The 23862-nt window shown below is 38.0% G+C and overlaps 1 long non-coding RNA gene across 1 annotated transcript in view; it reads right to left on the reverse strand.

The window, feature by feature from the left end:
* Nucleotides 1-591: 591 nt before the first annotated feature.
* LOC144307763 (uncharacterized) overlaps nt 592-23862 on the reverse strand; it is a 52113-nt gene continuing 28842 nt past the window's right edge. Inside the window, exons 2-3 of the long non-coding RNA XR_013374484.1 lie at nt 15638-15773; nt 592-712 (exon numbers count right to left, since the gene is read on the reverse strand). This is a non-coding gene — a long non-coding RNA (uncharacterized LOC144307763). The remainder of the gene's footprint in view (nt 713-15637; nt 15774-23862) is intronic.

Raw genomic sequence — 23862 nt, forward strand, 5'->3', positions numbered from 1 at the left:
CTGATCCTCCCTTAAGAGACAGAGGTGAATTTTTATAGTCTGAGTCCTGGGAGTTAATAAATGGATTTTAATTGTTTTAGTTCCAGGAAGTGCTAAAATACAGATGCTTGTATATTAACCTGTAGAATATTTGGACAAGGGTCTCCCAAACTGAAATGCTTACAGAGGCTGAGTAGGTAACCTAAATGCATGGAGCAGGCAGGCGGAAGGAGCAAGAAAGATATAACACATGCCCCCATTTAAAGGGCAGTTGGCAATGGCTTAGTTTACCCTAATTAATACCACATGGAAACATTCTTCCAGCATTGCCAAATATTCTCATTTTTGAAGAGAGGCAACAAATTTGGATTTTTATGTGAAATTTCTGGATTGTTAGATGTTATTCCCTAGAATGTTAGCTATGGATGTCAAACAACACACTTTCAAGCTGAGGGCAAGCCGTATTGACCTTTCAATCAGACTAAGAACACCAAAAGCACTTTTTCATTATTGAAAACAAAACATTGTTTCCTTGAGATACAGATGCATATAATCTCACATGTCTATTCTCAGAAGGTTGTTTGAAGAATGGTCTTTATTTTTATGCATTTTGTTCTCAACAGCATTCCATGTCCTAAGTCTATAAACCTCTGTGAAATAAAGCTTCGCCATATATTTTTCTACTTAATCTCCAGGCACTAAAAATGAAGTAGATGATCTTCAGAATCTGATTCTGAGAGGAAGAAAAAAAAATAAAGAGGGATTTGATTAGTTTCATGGGCTTACACTAAGTCTATTAGAGTTAGCTCTTTTGCCCTTCAAAATGACTAATTTAGATACTTTGAGCTACTGGCTGCAGAGTAGACAATTCAGATCCCAGTACTGGGTTCTTAAAATCTCCATTAGATATTGAAGAGACTCCATAACTGGAAGCTCTTTTGCCCTTCAAAATGACTAATTTAGATATTTTGAGCTACTGGCTGCAGAGTAGACAATTCAGATCCCAGTACTGGGTTCTTAAAATCTCCATTAGATGTTGAAGAGACTCAATAACTGGAATCCTACAGAGAATTTGTGGCATGAAAATTTAATGCAATTCAATATTGCTACCCCAAAACCTCTTTCCATACATGCACACACACATACATATTGAGTTGTTAAGATATATTTAAAAACACACAAAGCAGCCCAGATAAATACCTGACTATGAGATATAATTGTTTTCCTGAGTATCAAATATATGGTTTTCAAATATTGTTATCTATCTGAACCATCATTATAACACATTTTGATAGACTGAGAATGGAAAAATACAAGATATTATTCTGAGACTTTGAAATCCCTGAAAATTCAAAGTCAGAATCTGTCATTAATATATTCTGTTTCCCTCAGTACTAAAGGACATATGTTCCATCTGAATCATGCAGTTTCATGATGTTCCTAGGACTTGAAAAAAATGACATTAGCTTTCTGTATATCGTTTCTTTATAGAGAAACACAGAAGTTCTTCAATTATGATTACTGGTGATATTTATTGGTGTCATCTATGTTACTTTATTTAGATAAGTTGATAAGCTTTCTTGACTCTTACAGTGGAGGGAAAAAAGAAATCAATGTTTCTGTTAGGTCAGGTCCTTATTGAATTGTTTTGTCTAAAGGCTGTTGCTGAGCTTACAAAGCAGAGTCTACACAATGTGATGCGAAAACATATTTATAAACATCAAAACAGAACAAAGAATGAGCTTCTGTGAGTAAATACATGTAATATTTCAGGATAATTTTCAAAATTTCAAAGAATCATCCTTATATCACCATGTCACTTTACCTGCAACTTCTAAAGGAACTTGGGGTTCATTAAGAAGTCAGTACAAAAGATGGGGAGCCTGGGTGGCTCAGTTGGTTAAGCATCTACCTTCAGCTCAGGTCATGATCCCAGGGTCCTGGAATACAGCCCCAGGTCAGGTTCCCTGCTTAGCAAGGAGTCTGCTTCTCCCTCCCTTTCCCCCTCCCCCTGCTCGTGCTCTCTCTAATAAACAAAATCTTAAAAAAAAAATGTCAGTATAAAAAGAGATGTTCTAAATAGTTCAAATTATGCTTGTGTCAGACAGTAAATAACATGTCTTTTCCAGTATTGTTCTCCAGCAGGATATGATTATATAATTTATAACTATATTTGTTTAAAATATGTAATTCTTATGAAACTTACACAATGTATAATTATAGACATCTTTTATTTTAGGATTAACAACATCCAAAGGTACCTTACTATTGATGGATCCACAAAGCCTGGAAAGGTATGAGGTTTGTAAATTGTCATAAGAACAACAACATAAAAAATTCTTTACACACATTATCTCAAATTATCATAATTATCTCACAAAGTGGGCCATATTATGTGATTTTACAGATGAAAAAAATGAGGCTTACAGAGCTATTTTGAGTGGAGCATAGAACTATTTAACTTCCCTTCACTAAGGATGATTCATCCAGGCATATGGACTCTCAAAAAGTCAAAATATAGACATCAGGGTTCTCACAATCTCCCCTAAATTTATGTGTATGATTTTGTTTGTCTATAAATGTACATTAAAAAAGAAAATCCATAGCTTTTATGATTCTCTTCAAAAGATTGGTGACCCAAAAAAGATCCCCCATGCAAACTTTAAAATTTTAGATATAAATTCCATAAGGGCAAGAGCCATGGCATTTCTTTGACTTTTTCTATTCTATGTTGGCACGCAACCCATCTGATGACATATTCATAACTTAACAGTCACGAAGGTATTTGTAATTCGATTTTCCAAACTAGGAAGGATTTTTTTTATGACCAGAAATAAGGGGAGAAGGGCACAAGCCAAATCTTTATGATATAGTTTCATTTCGTGGATACAGAGTTCATCCCACTTAGTTGGTAAGATGGCTGAAATAGCCTGACTAAAGAGAATGCTTCAATTGTCTTGTCAGAAATTGAGCTAATTAGTAGTAACAGGGTATCACCTCTTAGGATATTGCAATCAGATGTCAAATTCAACACAACCCAAATGGAAGGTATCATTGGACCTCACCTCTAAAAAAAAAAAAAAAAAAGGAACTCACTTCTAAGCCAACTCTCCTTCAAGACTTCCCTATTTATGAGAATAGAATCAACACTCTCCCAGTTCTTCTGTGCTCTAAAGGACACTCCAGAGAGAAAATGAAGCACATACAAAGGCATTGAGGGGTAAAATAATCACATCTTCTTTATCGGTTCATCCATAGAGAGACACATAGGTTGTTTTCATGTCTTGGTTATTGTGAACAATGCTTCAGTGAACACGGGAGTGCGTATATCTATTCTGTAAGTTGGCAAATTGAACACCAATAAAAAATAAATTTATTATAAAAAAATCACTGATCACCTATTAAAAAAGAATAAAAAGATCCTGGTTTCATTTTCTTTCAATATATACCCAGAAGTGGGACTGCTGGATCATATAGTTGTCCTATTGTAATTTTTTGAGGAACCCCCATACTGTTTTCCATAATGGATGCACCAATAACATTCTTAACAACTCTGAACAAGGGTTCCTTTTTCTCCACACCCTCATCAATGCTTGTTGTTTGTCTTTTATATATATACATATATATAAAATATATAATATTTATATAAATATAAATATATATACCTATATATAGTAGTTTTGATCTGTATTTTCCTTATTAGTAGTGTCAAATACCTTTTCATGTGTCTGTTGGCCATTTGTGTGTCTTCTTTGGAAAAATGCCTATTTACGTCCTCTGCCCATTTTTAATTAATTATTAGTAGTATTTGCTATTGAATTATAAGAATTCTTTACAAATTTGGTATTAGGGTCTTACCAGATATATGTTTTGCAAATATTTGCTTCCATTCTGTAAGTTGCCTTTTCATTTTCTCGATCATTTCTTTTGTAGTGCGGAAGCTTTTTAGTTTGATATATACCACTCATTTATTTTGTTTTTGTTTGTGCTTTTGGTGTCATAGCCAAAAAATTTATTGAGAGTTTTTATCATGAAAAGATTATTGAAAAGACTGCCCTTTCCCCATTGAGTATTCTTGGCCCCCCTGTCAAGTAGTCATTGACCCTACATGTGGGAACTTATTTCTGTGCTCTTTGTTCTATTCCATTGGTTTTTTTAAAAAATATTTTATTTAAATTCAATTTGCTGACATAGAGTATAACACTCAGTGCTCATCCCATCAAGTGCCCTCCTCATTGCCTGTCACCCAGTTACCCCATCCCCCCCATCACTTCCCCCTCTGCAACACTTTGTTTGTTTCCCAGAGTTAGAGGGCTTTCATGGTTTATCCTCTTCTCTAATTGTTCCATTGGTTTATGTGTCTTTTTAACTCAATGATTCTGGTGATGGTCAATGAGGCCAAAGTAAAAAAGATTTTCCTATCCAATTTTGTCTTGTATAATCACATGTCTTTGTAATACCATTCTTTTTGTTCCCAGCAATGCTTCGGGCAGTAGCATTTGGAACAAGCATGCAGATTCCCTCTAGACAGCCTACTACCTAAAAGTAGTGTTTGGGCCCTTCAGATGCATGCTTGCCAACTTTTCTGTTTGGCTCATCTTTAAAAATTGTTTTTATTTGAGTAGAGGTGATACACAATGTTACATGCATTTCAGGTGTACGACATAATGGTTCAACTTCTCTATAGGTTATGCTACATTCACCACAAGTGTAGCTACCATCTGTCACCATACAACGCTATTCCAATGTCATTGACTGTATTCCCTCTGTGGTGCTGTTTGGCTCATCTGAAGAACACAAGCGGCAGGCAGAAAAGGTGTTTTTTCCTCCTGTATCTCCAGTTGTCAATCTATTCTCATAGCAGTCCTTGTCACAAATGCAATTAGGGGACCAGATGCCTGTTTCATGGGTGTGGGGCAACAAACAAATATTCGATGTTATGAAAACATGTTTAGGGTAAAACTCCCAAAATATCTTTATATGTAATGCTCCCTATGGTGTTTTATGCATGTATTTTTGATTCGCTATCACATGCTTTACCCTTCTCCTTTGGCATTCTCACTCCAACCCCAAGCTTCGCCAACATTTTATTTACTTCTCAAGTCACATAGTTTCCTAATTGGCAAAATGAAAGGCGGCCTTTCAATGCTTATCCCTGTGCCTATGGCATCTGAAACTATTAGAGATTTCACCTTTTTTGAATTGTCTCTTCCATGGTTTTATGTTATTTTTTCTTCATCTGTCATTTATATCCTATCATCAGAAAAGATTTGTGTCAATTTGAAATCCAGAGCTGCAGGTGAAAGAGGATTAGATAAAGCTAAAAAAAAATCTGAAATCATTAGAAATGAGAGGGATGTATCAGCTATTTGGGATAATAACAAAATAATAACAAAATATTCTATTTTGGCACCAAATTAATTTTGGACTTCCTGGTAATTGAGCAGAAAGGGTAAACTAGCTGAGAATATTCCTAACCCACAATCCTTGACAGCAGCTTTCTCCTCTGCTAGTTCCTCTGAGTTGCAGATATTGCCCAAGGTTTGGTCTTTATCCAAAGACTCTTCTCTCCCTTTGCTTAGTTCCATCACTCTCGTGCTTCCAAATGCCACTACCAAGGGTAACTTTTAAAACTCCAAGTGCTACTGCCTCATGACTTCTGCTACTTGTAATTATTGCATCATACAAATCTGACTGCAACTCAACTCTTGGTCTTCTCAAAAACAAAAACAAAAACCCCAAACAGCTCAAGCTGTCTAAATTTCCAAGTTATTTGAAATGACTCCACATCTTCCCAGCACCAAAAAGCAGGAGTTTTGTATCATTCTTTTTCTTTGCCACCCCCACCGAATCAGTCAACAAACTCTGTTGATTCTTTCATTGCAACCTCCCTCTTCTTCTCTTCCAATGGCCTCAGATTCCTTTGATATGCTCCACACTGGTAAGCCTGATTCTTACCTTGCCTTTTTCCAGTTTTACAAATTAGGCTCAAATAATTTTTTTCTAACTTTTACTTTCCTCCTATTCCTTCTTTCTATAAAGCCTTCAGGGGCACCCAATAATAGGCACACAGCTCACACTCCTTACCCTGACATGAAAGATCCTTCCCAATCTCAGCCTTACATCCCATCTAGTTATATTATTATACTTCCTATTTGTGTGTATGCTTATTCTCAAAAATCTCCATACTTGAAGATTCATTCTCGTCTTCTAGCCACATAGTTCTTTAATTTTTTTAGGGAGGGAGGGTGGGGAGGGGCAGAGGAAGAGAGAGAATCCTAAGCAGAACCCGCACTCAGCACAGAGCCTCACATGGGGGCTTGAGCTCACAACCCTGAGATCATGACCTGAGCAGAAATCAAGAGCCAGATGCTTAACTGACTACACTACCTAGGTACCCTGCCAACATAATTCTTATAAGAGCCAATCCTAGGTTCCCTGTGTGTTAGAAATATTTACCTTGTTTCTGACACCGCAGCTTCAATATTAAACTGTTACTTACTTAAATTTCTATAAATCCTTAGATCTCTTATCTCTCTCTGACCAGATCATAAGCTCCCTAAGCGGTGCCTCCTATATCTATGAATTCTCAACAGCACCTAGTATAGTAGATGTTTTGTAAATATTTGTTGATTTGATTTAGAGCAATTTATACAATTACTTCCCTAGTCCATGATATCTATATGAAACTGCACACATTAAGGGAACAAAAGAAGTGAGAAAAGCTATTACATTGCTAAATAAAAAGTCACATTGCTCCCTAACCTTTGTATCAAAATAGACCTTCCTCGTTTGCTGTTTTAATATCCACAGCAGCATATGCTCCAACCAGCAGCTAGAATCTATCAAGAAGACAGGAAGTACCACAAATTGCCAGTCTGTAAGTAGAAAATGCCATCACTGCCATTGCAATAACACCAGGAAAGGTCAAGTTACAGAGTTAAGATGGGCCTCCCTTTCCAAGTTGAGCCTCTATGTGAATAATCATGGGTCAGAAGAACAGTGAGGGCCATGAAGACTCCCATAATCTGAGTAATTATTTGCTTATGGTGAGATGTCTCCTGGAGGAAATAATACTGGTAACAACTACTGTTTATTGCATTCATACTGTGTGCCAGGCACTGTACTAAATGCTTACATGAATTATGTAATTTAATCCTCACTACCATGTTATAAGATAGAGGCCGTTGTTTTCCTGTTTTACAAATGAGGAAATCGAGACAAAAATAACATGCACAAAGTCACAGAGCTAAGAATTGAGTAGACTGTGATCCGAATGGAGGTAGACTGGTACCCAAGTTTACATGATTTTCTAACCTGACCTAGTCCTTCTCTTGCTACTTCCTTGCTTTATGTCAATAGCATGACTCAATCACCTAAGTAGAGATTTATCTTAAGTACTTGCATAACACAACCATACTTCAGGAAAGGGGACAAAGTATTTTATTCCAAATTACTGTCAACCTTTAGAACAAGGTTTTGGGAATTTCGATGACTTCAACTCTGTGTCAAGTTCCAAAAAAGGAAGGCTTTTATGTGTTGATGCAAACTATAAAATCCACTAGTTGTAACAATCCTCTAATGGATTTAGAAAAATCTCAGGAACATGGGCTGAATCCATTCTGCATGTCTCAGTATGAATGGCAGATAGTGTCTATGTTATTCCAGTGGCTTTTCAATGAGTGCCTCTTTTTGTTCCTCTGGTTACCACTCCAACCTATTTCCTCATGCTAAAGATGACTCACGTGCCAATCATGAAATATTAGATTCCATCCCTTAGCTAATGGAGGTATTTTTAAACACTTGCAAACTAGCAATTCAGTCTCATAGAAAACATAAGGTCTATACACCAATGCACTCCCATGTCCTTTGGATTTAGACAGAGTTTCTTATGTCATGTCAGACAACATATGTCATGCCAGAAAATGATTTCATATATATATATATAGATATATATATGAAGACATCCATTCAATGCTGTGGAAACTGGGTAAAATATAATTAATAGAATGAATGCATGATATAAAAATAACCCTGGGGATTGATATCAGATAATATTATGTCATAGTTTGATTCATAAGGTCCTTGGGTACTGGGGCCATGTCTGATTCATCTTTGTATTTTACATAGGACTTGATACTAAATGGTTGTTTGTTGAGTTAATGTGGTTGCTCCTAGGAATTTTTCTATATCCTTTATGTGGATGTATGACTTGTAATCAGGCAAGAGGCATATCCCAGATGAATGTGGACAGTTCAAAATTTTCACCCTATAAAACAGCTTCCTCCATTTATGTTTCTCCAGTCTCTATCACCATTTGATTAAATACATCCTCAAAAGGTTGACCATTGAATTGTTGGGCAATATTAATTTTTAAAACATTCTTCCTGGTACTGTAATAAATTTTGGCTCCTCATGGGCCTACTTGTAAAATTAATTTTAAAAAATAATGAAGTTATTGTCACTCTGTCTCCTGAGAGTCATAGGTATCCTCTTGCTATGAAAATTTTACTTTAACGGAACCCCTTCCATGTTGACTCAATTCACAGGATTGTGCTCCTCCTTCAGTGTCCCCATCTGGCACCTTGTTTCTCTACTAAAGCCAAGACCTATCATAAAATTCATCCCATCTTTTTGGACCCAAATACCAATAATAAATAATAATAATAATAATAATAATAATAATAATAAATATTTTGAGTACTTTCATGTGTCAGGTTCCATGCTTTACAAAGATATCTTAATATATCTCTTCAAAATCATTCTTTCTGGATATCTCACCCTTAATTCACCACTTTTCCCCCTACAATGTCAACTACCTTTATTTCCACCTGGTGTATTTTTCATCTCTGACATATTTTTTCTTTATATATCGTGTATTTACGTAATTTTTAGAACATATAGAATACACTTAAAACTTTTTTTTAAATTGAGGTATAATGGATATTACATTGTATTGGTTTCAAGTATACAATGTAATGATTCAGTATTTGTATATAGTGTGAGATGATCACCATAAGAAGTCCAGTTAACATCCATCATCATACAGTTACAATTTTTTTCTCTTGATGAGAAGTTTCAAGATCCACTCTCCTAGCTATTTTCAAATGTGGAAGACAATATTATTAACTATAGCCACCATCCTGTACACTACACCCCCATGACTTATTTTTATAACTGGAAATTTATACCTTTTTCATCTCTATTAATTTCTACCTTTCATCTCTGACATTTTAATTTTTCTTTACACTTCATGTATCTACTTAACTTGAACATATAGAACATATAGAATAGTTATAACTCTTTTGGTATCCTTGTCTGCTATTTCTTACATCAGTGTCAGTTATGTGTTGGTTTTGAGTGATTGTCCTTATTATAAATCATGTTTCCTGCCTCTTTTCACGTGTAGTAATCTGTAATTGGATGTCAGACATTGTGAACTTTACCTTTTTTTTAAAGATCTTATTTATTTATTAATGACAGACACACACACACACAGAGGCAGAGACACAGGCAGAGGGAGAAGCAGGCTCCATGCAGGGAGCCCAACGTGGGACTCGATCCCGGGTCTCCAGGATCACGCCCTGGGCTGAAGGCGGCGCTAAACCACCGGGCCACCGGGGCTGCCCTGAACTTTACTTTCTAGCACGCTGAATAGTTTTGTGCTCCTGAAATATTTGTTTCTTGAAAACAGTTTGATCCATCAGGATCTTCCTTTTATATTTTATAAGCAGGACCTGAGCAGCATTTAGTCTATGGCTAATTTTTCCTCACTCCAGACAGAGGCAAGTCCTTACTGAGCACTTACCGAATGCTCTGTGAATTAGGACTCTTCCAGACTAGCTGGTGGGAACTGAGCTATTCCTGATCCTGAGCAGTAAGCACTACTACTGCTAATTCTTTCAAGATGCCCTTGGGTAGTTCATTACATGCATGTGCTCATCAGTATTCTGCTGAATGCTCGGCGGCTGCCTGACTTTCTCCTTCTGTGTCGCTCTGGCCTCTCCAGTACTCTGTCCTCTGGACTGTAGCTGTCTTGCTCTACCTGCACTCTCAGTTTCAGCTCCACTCAGAGATTTCTCTAGGTTCTATGCTCCTCTTCCCCACACTGTGGCCTGGAAGTTTTCTCAAGGCAGGAAGCTGGGGCAATCATAGGACTCACTCCATTTGTTTCCTGTCTCTCAGATACCACTGTCTGTCATTGATTATCATTGTGAAAACCATTGTTTCATACAATATTTTTTGGCTTTTATTTGCTGTTTCAAATGGCAAGGTAAATCCAATCTCTGTTATTCCATCTTGGCCAGAGAAGTACCATCCTATTTTTTTTTAACAGATATTGTGTTATGTAGATTTTTATTTCTTATCAGGTTTTGGTAAGTTGCATTTCCAGAGGAAAGTTGTCTATTTAAGTTATTTAATTTAGTGGCATGAAATTGCTTATATTTCCTTATTTTCATTTAACATTTGTGTGAACTGTCATAATTTTTCCACTTTCATTCCTAATATTGGTTTCTTTTTTTCCTTCTATTCTGGATCAATCTTGTTAGGTGTTTGTCCATTTCTAATCAGTCTTTTCAGAATTTTTTAATCGGGCTTTTCAAAGACGAAAGTTGTACTTTTGGACTTCCTCGGTTTTTTGTCTATTTTCTATTTTATTGACTTTTCATTCTTTGTAATTTCCTTCCTTCTACTTACTTTAGGATGAATTTTTTTCTTCTTTTCCTAATGTTTCATCGTGGAAACTTAGATCACTAAAGTTGAAATTTTTCTTCCTCTTTAATATGTGCATTTATAGCTACCTTTTTTCCTTTAATCATTGCTTTAACTCATTGCTAAATTCTGATGTGTTATGATTTTATTATTGTTCAAGTCCAAGTAATTTATAGCTTGCTTTGTGATTTCTCCTTTGATCTGTGGGTTATTCAGAAGTATGTTGTTAAATTTCCAAATGTTTAGGCATTTAAAAAAATTTTAATTCCAGTGAGGTTAACATACAGTGGAACCACATTCCAATGTGGCTATCCTAGTTTCAGGTGTACAATATGGTGATTCTTCACTTCCATACATCACCCAAGCTCATCAGGACAAGTGTACTTCTTAATCCCCATCACCTATTTAACCCATCCTTCCATCCACCTCCCCTCTGGTAAACATCAGTTTGCTCTCTACAGTTAAGAGTCTATTTTTTGTTTTGTTTCTTTTTTCTTTGTTCATTTATTTTTCGTTTCTTAAATTCCACATATGAGTGAGATCATTTGGTATTTGTTTTTCTCCGACTGACTTAATTTCACTCAGCGTTATGGCCTCTAGATCCATCCATGTTGTTGCAAATAGCAAGATTTCATTCTTTTTATGGCCAAATAATACTCCATTGTAATCATATACCACCTCTTCTTTATCCACTAATCATTCACTGGACATTTGGGGCCTTTCCATAATTTGGCTATTGTTGATGATACTGCTGTAAACATTGGGGTGCATGCATCCCTTTGAATTAGAGTTTTTGTATTTTGGGTGTAGATAACCAGTAGCGTGATTCCTCGATCATAGCGTTGTTTAACTTTTTGAGGAAATTCCATACTGTTTTCGCCAGTGGCTATACCAGTTTGCATTCCCACCAACAGGGCAAGAGGATTTCTTTTTCTCCACATTCTTGTCAACACTTGTTGTTTCTTGAGTTTTGATTTTAACCATCCTTACTGGTGTGAGGTTATATCTCATTGTGGTTTTGATGTACATTTCCCTGATGATGAGTGATGTGAAGCATATTTCATGTGACTGTTGGCCATCTGGATGTCTTCTTTGGAGAAATGTCTGTTCATGTCTTCGGCCAATTTTTTAATTGGATTATTTGGCTTTTTGGTGTTGAGTTGTATAAGGTCCTTATGTATTTTGGATACTAAGCCTTTATCAGATATGTCATTTGCAAATATCTTCTCCCATTCTATAGGTTGCTTTTTGGTTTTGTTGGTTGTTTCCTAACTGTGCAGAAGTTTTTTATGTTGATGAAGTCTCAATAGCTTACTTTTGCTTTTGTTTCCCTTGCCTCAGGAGACATATCTAGGAAGATGTTGTTATGGACAATGTCAGAGAAATTACTGTCTGTTCTCTCTACTATGATTTCTATGGTTTCAGGTCTCACGTTTAGGTCTTTAATCCATTTTTGAATTCATTTTTGTGTACGGTGTAAGAAAGTGGTCCAGTTTCATTCTTTTGCATGTAGCTGTCCAGTTTTCCCAATACTTTTTGTTGAAGAGACTCTTTTCCCATTGTATATTCTTGCCTCCTTTGTTGAAGATTAATTAACCATATAATTGTGGGCTTATTTCTGGGCTCTCCATTCTTTTCCATTGATCTATGCATCTGTTTTTGTGTTACACATTTCTTGAATATTATTATTAATGATTTCTAATTCAATTTCATTGTGGTCAGAGAATAGATTTTGCATGATATGAATCCTTCTAAATATATTGCAATTTATTTTATGGCCTAGTATATATACTGTAGTTTGGGGATATACTGTTCAATAGATATCAATTATGTCATATTGACTCTTCAAATCTTCTATATAATAACTTTTTTCCTTTTTTTGTCTATGTGCTTTAGCAGTTGCTAACAAAGGGGTTTTAAATATCCAACTGTATTGTGAATTCATTTTTCTTGCCGCCCATCATATCTTTTTTACAAACTGTGCAATGGATTTTCAGCTAGCCTAACCCTCAACTCAGTCTCAATGTGTTTCTCCCAAGAGGAGGCACATTAATGATTCTAAGAGTCTGGTTTTTCCTTACTGACATAGCATGTTCCACACTGTCTCCTATTCAAGATACAACCTAAGGAATTCAAAAGATCCTCAAAATTAAAAGGCTTCCCTTTGGTACAAATAGTTTCATGTTATTATAAAAATGTCACAACTGGTGTTCAATTTGCCAACATACAGAATAACACCCAGTGCTCATCCTGTCAAGTGCCCCCCTCAGTGCCCGTCACCCATTCACCAATTGAACACCAATAAAAAATAAATTTATTATTAAAAAAAATTTAAAAAAGACTAGTGACACAACTTGTAACAAATTTAATAAACATCTATTGTATTCTCCCCCCCAAAAAATGTCACAACTGACAGACAGCCTCTTATTAGGATGTGTGCAGTAGGTGAGGATGTGTTAAATCCACTTGGTTGTAGTTCTGACCAACATGCAATGTTATTGACAGTTGTCTGCCTGGGCCAATGGCTTCAGGTTTTGGCCAAAGAACTGACTTAACTAAATGACCTCATCTGCATTATGCTCTCATCTGCATTATACTCATATCCCTCAATTCACACATCCAGAATATGTTAGAATTCCATTTTTAATTATATGTAAATATTCTTTTGGGATAACAGATATTTCTAGGAACCTCTGCTCCCAGAAGATGACTTTGTATGTGGAGATAAAGGGCTGGCACCATGACCATAAATAGATTTTTTTTTAAAAAAAAGCAACAAAGCACGCCTTTATTTAGCATATGCAAGCCCAAATGAACAAATCTTCCAAAGAGGTAACTTTTCTCTAGATAGAGAATGTGTGAGTAGAGAGAGGCCTTAGCAAATGTTCATGTATATTGGATAGCATTTATAGATCACATTATAAGGCTCATCTTAATAGTTGCCTTTTCATTTCCTTCCATAAAATTGAAGGGTAAGCATACATTTCTTTTTGTCACATGGAAGAATAATGGCTTTTAACAATGGCTTTTTGATTTGTACTAAGCCTAATCTTTTTCTGAGGAGTGCAATTGTCAAGGACATTGTCACTATTGTATTGTCCCTGACTACTCAGTGGTGAATTGGAAGACCCTAGAAAGCATGAAATCGAGTCTCTTGAAGAGATAGCAGGCACTGGCAGTGAAATGGAGACTAAGGTTTTCTGCAAATGTTATATTCTTCCTTCATTACCACTTTAGAATGGAATGCAAGAACACTGCTTTATAGTCTATGCTGAGAACAGCATGTATTGACCTCTTGTCAGTACTTCAGTCTAGTGTTCTCAGTTTACTGTTGAGATATAGTATCGCTATTGACAAGCAAAAGGAACTGCCGGAGATAGAGCATATATTATTAAAGCAGTTCATTTTCTCATCAACAGTTTATGTCTTGCTTTGGATAATTAGTGAGGTCTTGGAAGGAATTAGTATGGTATTTGGGAATGTGTGTGCCAAGAAAATATACATACACTGAATTAGAAAAGAAATGTACTCATTTATGAGGGGACTGAGCAATGTGAATGGCATCCACATAGAGACTGAACTCTGAGATCATTCACATGGTTTGCCCATTATTCACATACAATTGTCCCATTTACTGCTTTTTGTCTATAAGACTGACCCAGGGTCATTATGTTTCTAATGTTATACCACTGCATATATCCAAAACTACTTCTTCATTCACCCACCATCACCCTGCACAAACTGAAGAAAAAGACTCTATTCCCACTCAGCAGCCTGGCGATGTCAACCAGAGGATATCATCGATCAAATGAACTCATCCCATGTATATAACTAAAATGTGTGCAGGAACAGGTAGGACTCCAGGGGCTGACCCAGATACGCTACCTCTAGATGATCTCAAGCATCTAGATACTCATACAAAACTTAGCCCAGGATTCTATCCCTGGAATGTGTTGTTCAAGGCTCTGTTGACCTAATTCCATCTTCCAAGTGTAGGTGTTCACTTCAAGGTGGCTGAGAATAACAGACTGTCACATTTTATATGCATGTGTTGCATTCTAGGGTTATGGTCTACTCCATCCCTCAATACACTTAGGTTTCTGTCTTTCTAAAACGACTATTTCTGTTGTAGTTTGTATAATAATGGTGGCAGCAGGGAATAACCTTCCTGGTAGGTGGTTCAAGTGAAACCCTTTTATTCTTTTAAGATTTATTTATTTATTTTAGATAGAGAGAACATGAGCAGGAGGGTCAGAGGGAGAGAGAATCCCAAGCAGACTCCCTACTAAGTGCGGACACCGACACAGGGCTCGCTCCCACAAACAGGAGATCATCACCTGAGCCAAAACCAGGAGTCTGATGCCTAGCTGGCTGTGCCACCCAAACACCCTAAGTGAAACCACTTTAATGAATAGACTTCTTAGACATGTAGACATGTGAGGCAGGATTAAGAGAACTCACAATGGATGTCGAGGCCCCAGAGACTAGGAACAACAGGAAGCCATTACCATCGCTAGGGCTAGAGGAGTGAAGGGAGGCAAGGGTGCTTCTAGACAAAGTAACTTGCACACTGTCACATAGCCAAGAAATGACGAAGCTGGGATTTGAATGGAGGTAGACTGGCACCCATGTTTACATGATTTACCAACATGAACCAGTTTTTTTTTTTTGCTACTTTCTTGCTTTATATTAATAGCATGACTCAATAATCTGGGTAGAGATTTATTTTAATCACATACTTGCATACATAATCATACTGCTTCAGGAAAGGGGACGGGCAAAGTATTTTCTTTCAAGTTGTTGCACTTCTTAAGGTTTGGGGAGCTGAGAATGACCTATGGAGTAGAGGCCACCCAGCAAGAGCTGTAATTATAAAGGAATACAAATACTGCCAGAGAAGCAGTGCAGAGGCTGGGAAGGAGTTGGGGAGGAATACTACCCTTACCTTTTTCTCCTCTTGTCCTCCAATGTCCTGTTGCTGCCTCCGGCAGGCTAAAAAACCAGGCCAGCAGCCAGCCGAGCAAGAAAGCAAGGCTCCATCTCCAGTACAGAGAACAGGCCGAAAAAGGTGTAAAGTGGACCTGCAGAGGGTGGAAGGGATGAATGGAGAATGAATCAGCATACATTTAGAGTTTACAGCTTTTGCATACAAGGATGAGGGGGCACTCAAAGCATTTGAGATTATTCCTCATCACTAAGATCTTTTGGCTGGACAAGCACACCTTTATCCTAACCCCCGTCTCCCTGTATCCACACGTGTGTCTCCATCCAATCAGAACACCACGAAGGCCAGAGAAATCCACTCAGAACAAAACAAATGAAGACGCAAACACAAATAAAGCAGAAACAGGCCTATAAATACAGGGAGCAAATGGATGGTTGCCAGAGGGAAGGGGGGGTGAGGAGATGGGCAAAATGGGAGAAAGGGAGGGGGGAGATACAGGCTTCCAGTTATAGAAGAATAAGTCACAGGAATAAAAGGCACAGCATAGGGAACAGAGCCGACAGTATTGTCATAGCGTTGCACGGTGGCCGATGGCAGCTACGCTTGTGGCGGGCACAGTATAACGTGTACACTTGTCCAATCACGATGTTGCACACCTGAAACTAATGTAACATGGTGCATGTCAACTATACTTCAATTTAAAGAAGGAAAAAAATGGCATCAGTAAAGGTAACTGCATGGGGAAAACAACAACGACAACAACCATCTGTCCTACCCTGCCCTCTGCGGCTCCCTCCCCTCCACACTGAAGCTTTCCATACATTCCACTGCTTTTAGGACTGACGCCGAGGTCCTTAACCAGGGCCTGCAGTGTCCCACACCGTCTAGTCTCAGCCTAACCTTTCCGTCACGTCTTGTCCCGGTCTCTCCTGCGTTCAGCTCCCTCCAGCATCACTGGCTTCCTCTGCTTTCTGCCTGATTCTGAGCTACATTTGAAATGTGGCTCCTTCCTCCTGGAATATTATTCCTGCTTTTCCCTGCCTCTTAGTTAATCCTTCTTCATCCCTCAGATTTCAGCTCAAAAAGTCACTTCTGCGTGGAAGCCTTCACATGATTCCTAGATCCAGTCAGCTATCAATTTTTATAGCTTTTGCTTATCTCGTGTACATTTTCTTCATTGAATCTTCTCAGTTTAAAATTCTACTCTCATCCATTTGGTGATTTGCTTGATTTCCATCTCTTCTACTAGATAATAAGCACCAAGAAGCAAGGAATTTGTCTGGTTTTGTTCACTGTTGTATTGCAGGCCCGAACTCAGCGCTTGTACACAACTGGCTTTCAACAAATAGTCATAAACAGTGTGGGGTGCCTGGGTGGCTCAGCAGTTGAGCGTCTGCCTTTGGCTCAGATCATGATCCCAGGGTCCTGGGGTTGAGTCCCACATTGGGCTCCCTGCATGGAGCCTGCTTCCCCCTCTGCCTACGTCTCTGCCTCTCTCTCTGGGTCTCTCATGAATAAATAGATAGAATCTTTTAAAAAAGAGGAAGACACATTGTATATACCTGAAACTAACATAACACTGTATGTGAATTACACCAGAATTAATAATTTTTTGAAGGACACACTGTGGGGGTGCCTGGGTGCCTCAGTCAGCTAGGTGGCTGACTCTTGATCTCAGCTCAGGTCTATATCTCAGGGTCATGAGTTCAAGCCCTGTGTTGGGCTCTATGCTGGATGTGGAGCCTACTTAAAGGATAAAAACTTACAGAGGTGCCTGGGTGGCTCAGTCAGTTAAGCATCTGCCTTAGGCTCAGGTCATGTTCCTGGAGTCCTGGGACTAAGCCCCAGATCAAGCCCCGCTGCTCAGCGGGGAGTTGGCTTCTCCCTCTCCTCCCTGCTTGTGCTGTCTTGGTCACTATCTCTGTCTCTCTCTCAAATAAATAAAATCTTTTAAAAAAAAACCTACGCAAGACCCACTGTGTACCCAAACTGCAGTTCAGTATGTTAATACCAGATAAGACATATGCATTAGTGTGTGTGGGTACTTGATCAGCTGTGAATTTATTATTTGGTTCTCTGTGCAGAAAAAAATACAACAATATAGCCACAGTTTATATTGGCTTTTCATGTACCTTACAAGTAAAGCAATCTTTTTTTATTTGTATTTTCAGGTTATGTCCTTGAAATGTCTGAGCTAAAAATCATTGGTGGCATTATTATGCATCATAGAAATTGTGTTTCTGTCGAAGAAATAAAAAATAAATGTCTCTGAAAACTACGTTTCACAAAACACCTTTTTACTATCTTGCATCTTTCTTCCTATAAAAACTCACATTTTCCTGGTCATGAAAAAGAATGCAGTTGCCAGGAAAAAGGTGTGAGCAGGAATGCTTAATATTTAAAATTATTCAAAGTAAATGCTCCTTCAGAGGGGCAAATTGTTATATCAGGAGAAATGCTGTCTGCTTCCTAAGAGACCATTCTAAACAAATAATTATAAACCACATTTTTGATGTGGCCTATGAAGTTCTGGTTGGAAGAATATTTTTGTAATTGGCTCAGCTATGTTCGGGGAGACATGACTTCAGCCCTGTTGCCACATCCCTTATTAAGGCTGTTTCTACAAAGGCAACAGGGAATATCTGTGAGGGAAATACCTTATAATTTTGTTGAATTAATTTAGTCAGTGACAGTTATTTTTAACATTTCAAGAAGCAAAGAAAAAGGCGTAACTCCTTCAGCACGCCTATTGGAATGGGGAGCAAGGTGGTGCATATAAATGAGAGAATGTGCAGGAAGTGCCTAGCTTGGTGGGAATAAATACTATGTAATGTCACACAGTAGACACTTTGTAAATATTAGTTCCCCTTCTCTCCACTTATTGAGGTACTCAAGTTGTCAGGGAAACACTGATTTCAAAAGTACAGTCACACAGTTGGAAGGACGTTTCATAGGGAAAGGTAGTGTATTGGCTTTATGTGTGTGTATTCCTTCTCAAGAGGGCACGATGAAGACAGGACAGAAGGATTAAAAGTTCAAAATGAGAAGGCTCGATGGGGTATAAGAAGCCATGGGGAAGAAAAAGAAAGGTGAGTGCAGCAAAGACAAGCAGCAGCATCACTTTTCTACAGGCAGGTAGTGAAAAGGCAGAAAGGAGCCCCTTGTAACTCTCAAAGCAGGAGTACCTTATTTTCCATTGGAATCTTAACCAGGGCTGTATTGTATTAAAAAAAAAATAAAAGAACTCATGTGGTTGTTGGCAGGAGGGGAAGTGGGATTAGATGCCCACCCTCTCATTCTTTCTACCCCATGCCACCCCACCCTGAAGCTTTGGTAGTTCCACAAATAACACTGTGGCCATATAGCCCAGAGCGCAACCACAGCAATGGCTAGAGGGGATTTATAGCCAAGTCTCTAAGGAAAGCTCTGAGGTAATACATAGTTTCCGACTGAAGTTTAGGAGGAGAAGGTACTTAATTTGGACTTGGGAATGCCTTGTTTTAAAATTGTATCTTCCATTCATCGCTGATTCCAAAGACTGAATTCCTCAATTGGCAGTAATTGCTGCTTAGACAATGTCAGTGCTTTTTGTTAAATATTTTATTTTATAGGAAGAAAGACAAGCTTGTTTGTTTAATTATTTATTTTATTGAAAAGAAAGAACAGATCCTGAAATTGCTGACTTGAGTAACTCTAGAAAAGGGATGGCATATAAATCTAAACCTTGTCTTTGAGATAGATGGGTTTATATTACTTTTGCTAACTAGCAAAGCTGCTTTAAAAATAGGAGAAGAAATTAAGGAAATAGTGTGCTGTGCTCACTGTTTATTTTATGTAACTTCTATTTCGATTGGCAAAGGTTTTAATTTCAATTTAGCTGTCAGCTGACATGCCTGAATGGGACCCCCCCCAACACAGCATTATCAACAAAGTCCATCCTGAAAAGATAAAAAACAAAACCAAAAACAAAGTCCACTTTTTCCAATCTCAAGAGGATGAATGCTATGATGGTGCAGGCTAAGTTGCGAACCTGTGGTAAATATAAGGCTATAGTTAAAAAGAGAAGATGGGAATAAAAGCAATCAGCCAAGAAATGTTTTGTTTTCCCACCGCCAAACCTATCACTCTTTTATATGTGTATCTGTATATTTTGCCTCCTACTTCCCACTAAAATGGAAGATGTGACTCTAGAATGAATAAGTGCTATATGTTGAGTTCTGGCCATCAGAATGTGACCAAGGGGATATGGACCAAGGCAGTTAGGAGTCTGTACATTCTCCATGTGCCTTCTCTCTCCAACCTCTATGGCTGTAAGTGATGGACTTGTAGATGGCATCATTACAAGTTGCAAAGAGCATAGGTCCTGAGTCACTGACTAGAGAGTAGTTGGATCCTGTTATGTTACGATACATGTTACTATGACATGAGTGACAAGCCTTTGTTGAGTAAGGCCAGGGAGTGTTCATTACCACAACAGAGGCTTTACCACTCTAGCCTATCCTAACTGATAGAGATGGCAATGGATTTTGTCAGTTTCTCAATGATTTCATAAAGTTTCAAGAACTACTATATATTCCATGCTTGGCTCTGCTGTTCTGTATGTTAACTTTTCCTTACTTTTAGCTCTGCATTTATCTCTATATTGATCAATAGATCATATCCAAAAAAAAAAAAAGGTAATGGCATAGAAAATAATTTAATTTGGTTCTAATCCAGCATTTTTCAAAGTGTTTTTCAAGAAGCATTACATTTGGGAGATACTAATATGTGTACCTGAATAGACTTTCCAAGCTTTTATAATTTTTGGGAAATGCTACATTCTATAGATCTGTCTTAGAGACACTTGACATGTGTTATTATAAAAGGCTCCAAGTAGATCTGTAAGAAAGAAGCCAAAGTTACCTTTTCCAAGTGTTTCCACATTTATTTGACTATGACTTTTTCCCTGCAAACATTTCTTAGAAATAGTCCCATTTGTGGGGTGCCAGGTTGGCTCAGTCAGTAGAGCCTGTGACTCTTTATCCAGGGGTTGTAAGTTTGAGCCCCACATTGGGTATAGATAATATAAAAAATCTTATGTTTAAAAGCTTTATTTAAAAAAAATTAAAAAAAGCTTTATTTATTTTAATCTAGAGAGAGGGGAGGGGCAGAGTGAGAGAAAGAATCTCAAGCAGACTCTCCACTGAGCACCGGGCTGAATGTGGGGCTTGATCTCCTAACCCTAAGATCATGACCTGAGCCAAAACCAAGAGTCAGATGTTCAACTGACTGAGCCACCCAGACACTCCTCAAAAAAAATCTTTAAAAAAAGTTCCATCTGTGCAAAAGTAGTTATGGAGATAGCCTGAGGAAAAAAATCCTGTAATTCCACTTTGATACATTTTCACCAAAAGAACACTGAATTAGTCAGAAGTCTACCAAAGAAATAGAATCAGTAGTTAAATAGGTATATTAGTTTCCTGGGGTAGTGTGTTGTAAAATTTACCACAAAATGAATGGCTTAAGAAAGCAAAACTCATTCTTTTCACACTTCTGGAGGCTAGAAGTTTGATTTCAAGGTGTCAGCAGTGCCATCCTCCCTCTAAAGGTTATAGGGAAGAATCCTTCCTTGGCTTTTCTGGTTTCTGGTGGTTACTGACAATCCTCACTATTCCTTGGCTTTCTTCTCTGTGTATTTCTATATCTTCAAATCTCCCTCTCCTCATAGGGACAGTGGTCACTGAATTTAAGGCCCACCCTAATTCAAGATGACATCATCTTAATCTGATTACATCAATACCCTATGTGAATAACTTCACATTCACAGCGTCTGGGATTGGAAATTAGGACTCCAACATATCTTTTTGGGGACACAATTCAAACTCCAATAGCAGGAAATATTTTTCATCTATCTATCAATCAATCAAAAAACTGGCTTATGCAATTGTAGCATCTGGCGAGGCAAGTCAGAAATATATAGGGCAGGCCAGCAGGCCAGAAACTCTCTAGCAGGAGCTGAAACTGTCATCCACAGGCAGAATTTCTTCTTCATGGAAACCCTAGTTTTACTCTTACAGGCTTTTAACTGATTGCATGAAGCCCCCACACACTATCCAGGGTAGTTCACTTTACTGCAAGTCAATTGATTGTAGATGTTAGCCGCATCTATAAGATGCCTTCACAGCAACCACTAGTTTAGTGTTTGATTGAAAAACTAGGTACTATAGCTTAGCCAAGTGGACACAGAAAACTAACCATCAAATGTAAAATTTGTCAGGTCAAGAACCTTCTGATGTTCTAAGACCTTCTAAAGCTCTCAGCACACAAAAGCTTTTTTTCTTCTTCATTGACAAAATTTTCTTGGGTCCCCTCTACCGGCTACGATGTGCTCCTTATGAGCCCTGTCTCTGAATGAAAGGGAGAATTGATGCGATGCAATTCAATTGTTCAGATACATTAAGAAATAAAACATAGTGCCTATTTGGCCGTTTTGAAATCTTTACTTTGAAATGATCTTAGATAGTACTTAAGCTAGGATTCTTACTTTATCAATGGGTGAACTGGGCCCAGGGCTCAGACCCAACCTGAGGTTAACAACCCAGTCCAGTTCTCTTTCCACTGTGACTCACAGACAACCGTCAAAAGGGCACACCAGTCTATACTGAGGAAAAAGATGAACTCTTTGGCCTCCTTCTTCCAGGCATTATACTGTGGGAACATGTGCATGCTGAGAAATCTCCCGTGTGCCTCTCCTAGGGCACATAGCTCAGCTCCCAGGTACCGTCCACGTTGCTGGAGAGGAAGGGTACGTAGGCAGGAGGGCACCTCACCCAGCAGAAAGCTTTTCTTGCCGGGGACCTCCCAGGACTCTCTTTAGGCATGGGTCAAGTCTTTCACCTGCGTCACATTTGGAACTCAATCTTTAGTCACTCTGGGTATACAAGGTTGGCTTGCCTCTGCATTTCGATGACACTGTATGTTTTGATATCCTAGGTGACATGTCTGCATAAATACATTAAGACAGGAACAGCAAAGGTCATAACTTTTCTTATTACTGAAGATAAAATTTAATGAGCTAGATCACAGGCTGCTTTAAGAACGGCCGTGCCAGGTTAATGGGGCTCTGCTACTGAAGCCAATTACACTGGGTACAATTACATCCTATTCTAATAGCTGTAAGTCAGGGTTACACAAAGATTCTGTCTCTGGGTAATTACTAGCTAGGAAGCAGGTGAGGGGAAACTAAGCAAATTGTCACTGATCATACAAGAGACACACAGAAAGCACAGAGCTTGTAGCTATTCCGGGTGTGTGTGTGTCATCTGTTGCTAAGAAGGAGCTGGCTTCGCAGTCAGAAAGCCCTCTTCTTCTAGCACTGACCGAAAGGATATGTGATTTCAAAGACGCTTTTAGAAAAGTAGCTGAAAAGTGAATAGTAGGAGAGGGGGAGGAAGAACTCAGAAAGCCCTTCTCTATTGAAACTGTTTCCCTGAGGATCGTGAAAGATTTAGTGGACTGATATTATTAATTTCTTCCAACCTAAATACAAGGGAGTGTTACCGAAACCCAAAATGATATTGTAAAATTTGAACAAACCTCAAAGATTGACTTAATAAAAAGTCCTCCTTTAAATTCTCTGTTAGCCTCACCCTGGCAGCTATTTACAGGTCCTTTCGTACACATGGCTAAAAGGGGGCCATTGAGGAGTCTCCTGACAATTGAAGATCCATCAGAAATATAGATGAAAAAACTTTGAAATTTCAAAGTAACAGAATTTTCCTATGATCTCATGGATCAATTTGCACACTATTGATTTTTGAAAAGCCTTCGAGGAACCAACACACCTTCTCCGAGGGAAACACATGTGTTCAGGTTATCAGTGAGTAAATATTTTAAAATCTGAGGGAGTGGGGGGTAATGTTTCCTTTATGAAAGCATCAGTGACATTTATTGGAACTGTGGGAAAGTCATTGCAGACAAGGGCAGCTGTATTTCTGAGTGCTGCCTTTTGAGTAGAATGATGTTTATAAGGGAATGAGTATTAAATAAATGACACAAGCAATGTCAATTTTTCAAAAATGTTCTTTGTTTCCAAGAGGTTAAAGATTAAAAAAAGTAATTCCTAATATTGGTTGTTCAGACCACAATTGGAAAGACTTCCAGAATGACTCAAGATTTTTAAAAGATCCTTTCAAAGTAATGAAGTAATCTGTGGTAGAGTAGAAACAAAGAAACAAGAAGAGTAG

The sequence above is a fragment of the Canis aureus genome, chromosome X (genome assembly GCF_053574225.1).
Source record: "Canis aureus isolate CA01 chromosome X, VMU_Caureus_v.1.0, whole genome shotgun sequence".
NCBI lineage: Eukaryota > Metazoa > Chordata > Mammalia > Carnivora > Canidae > Canis > Canis aureus.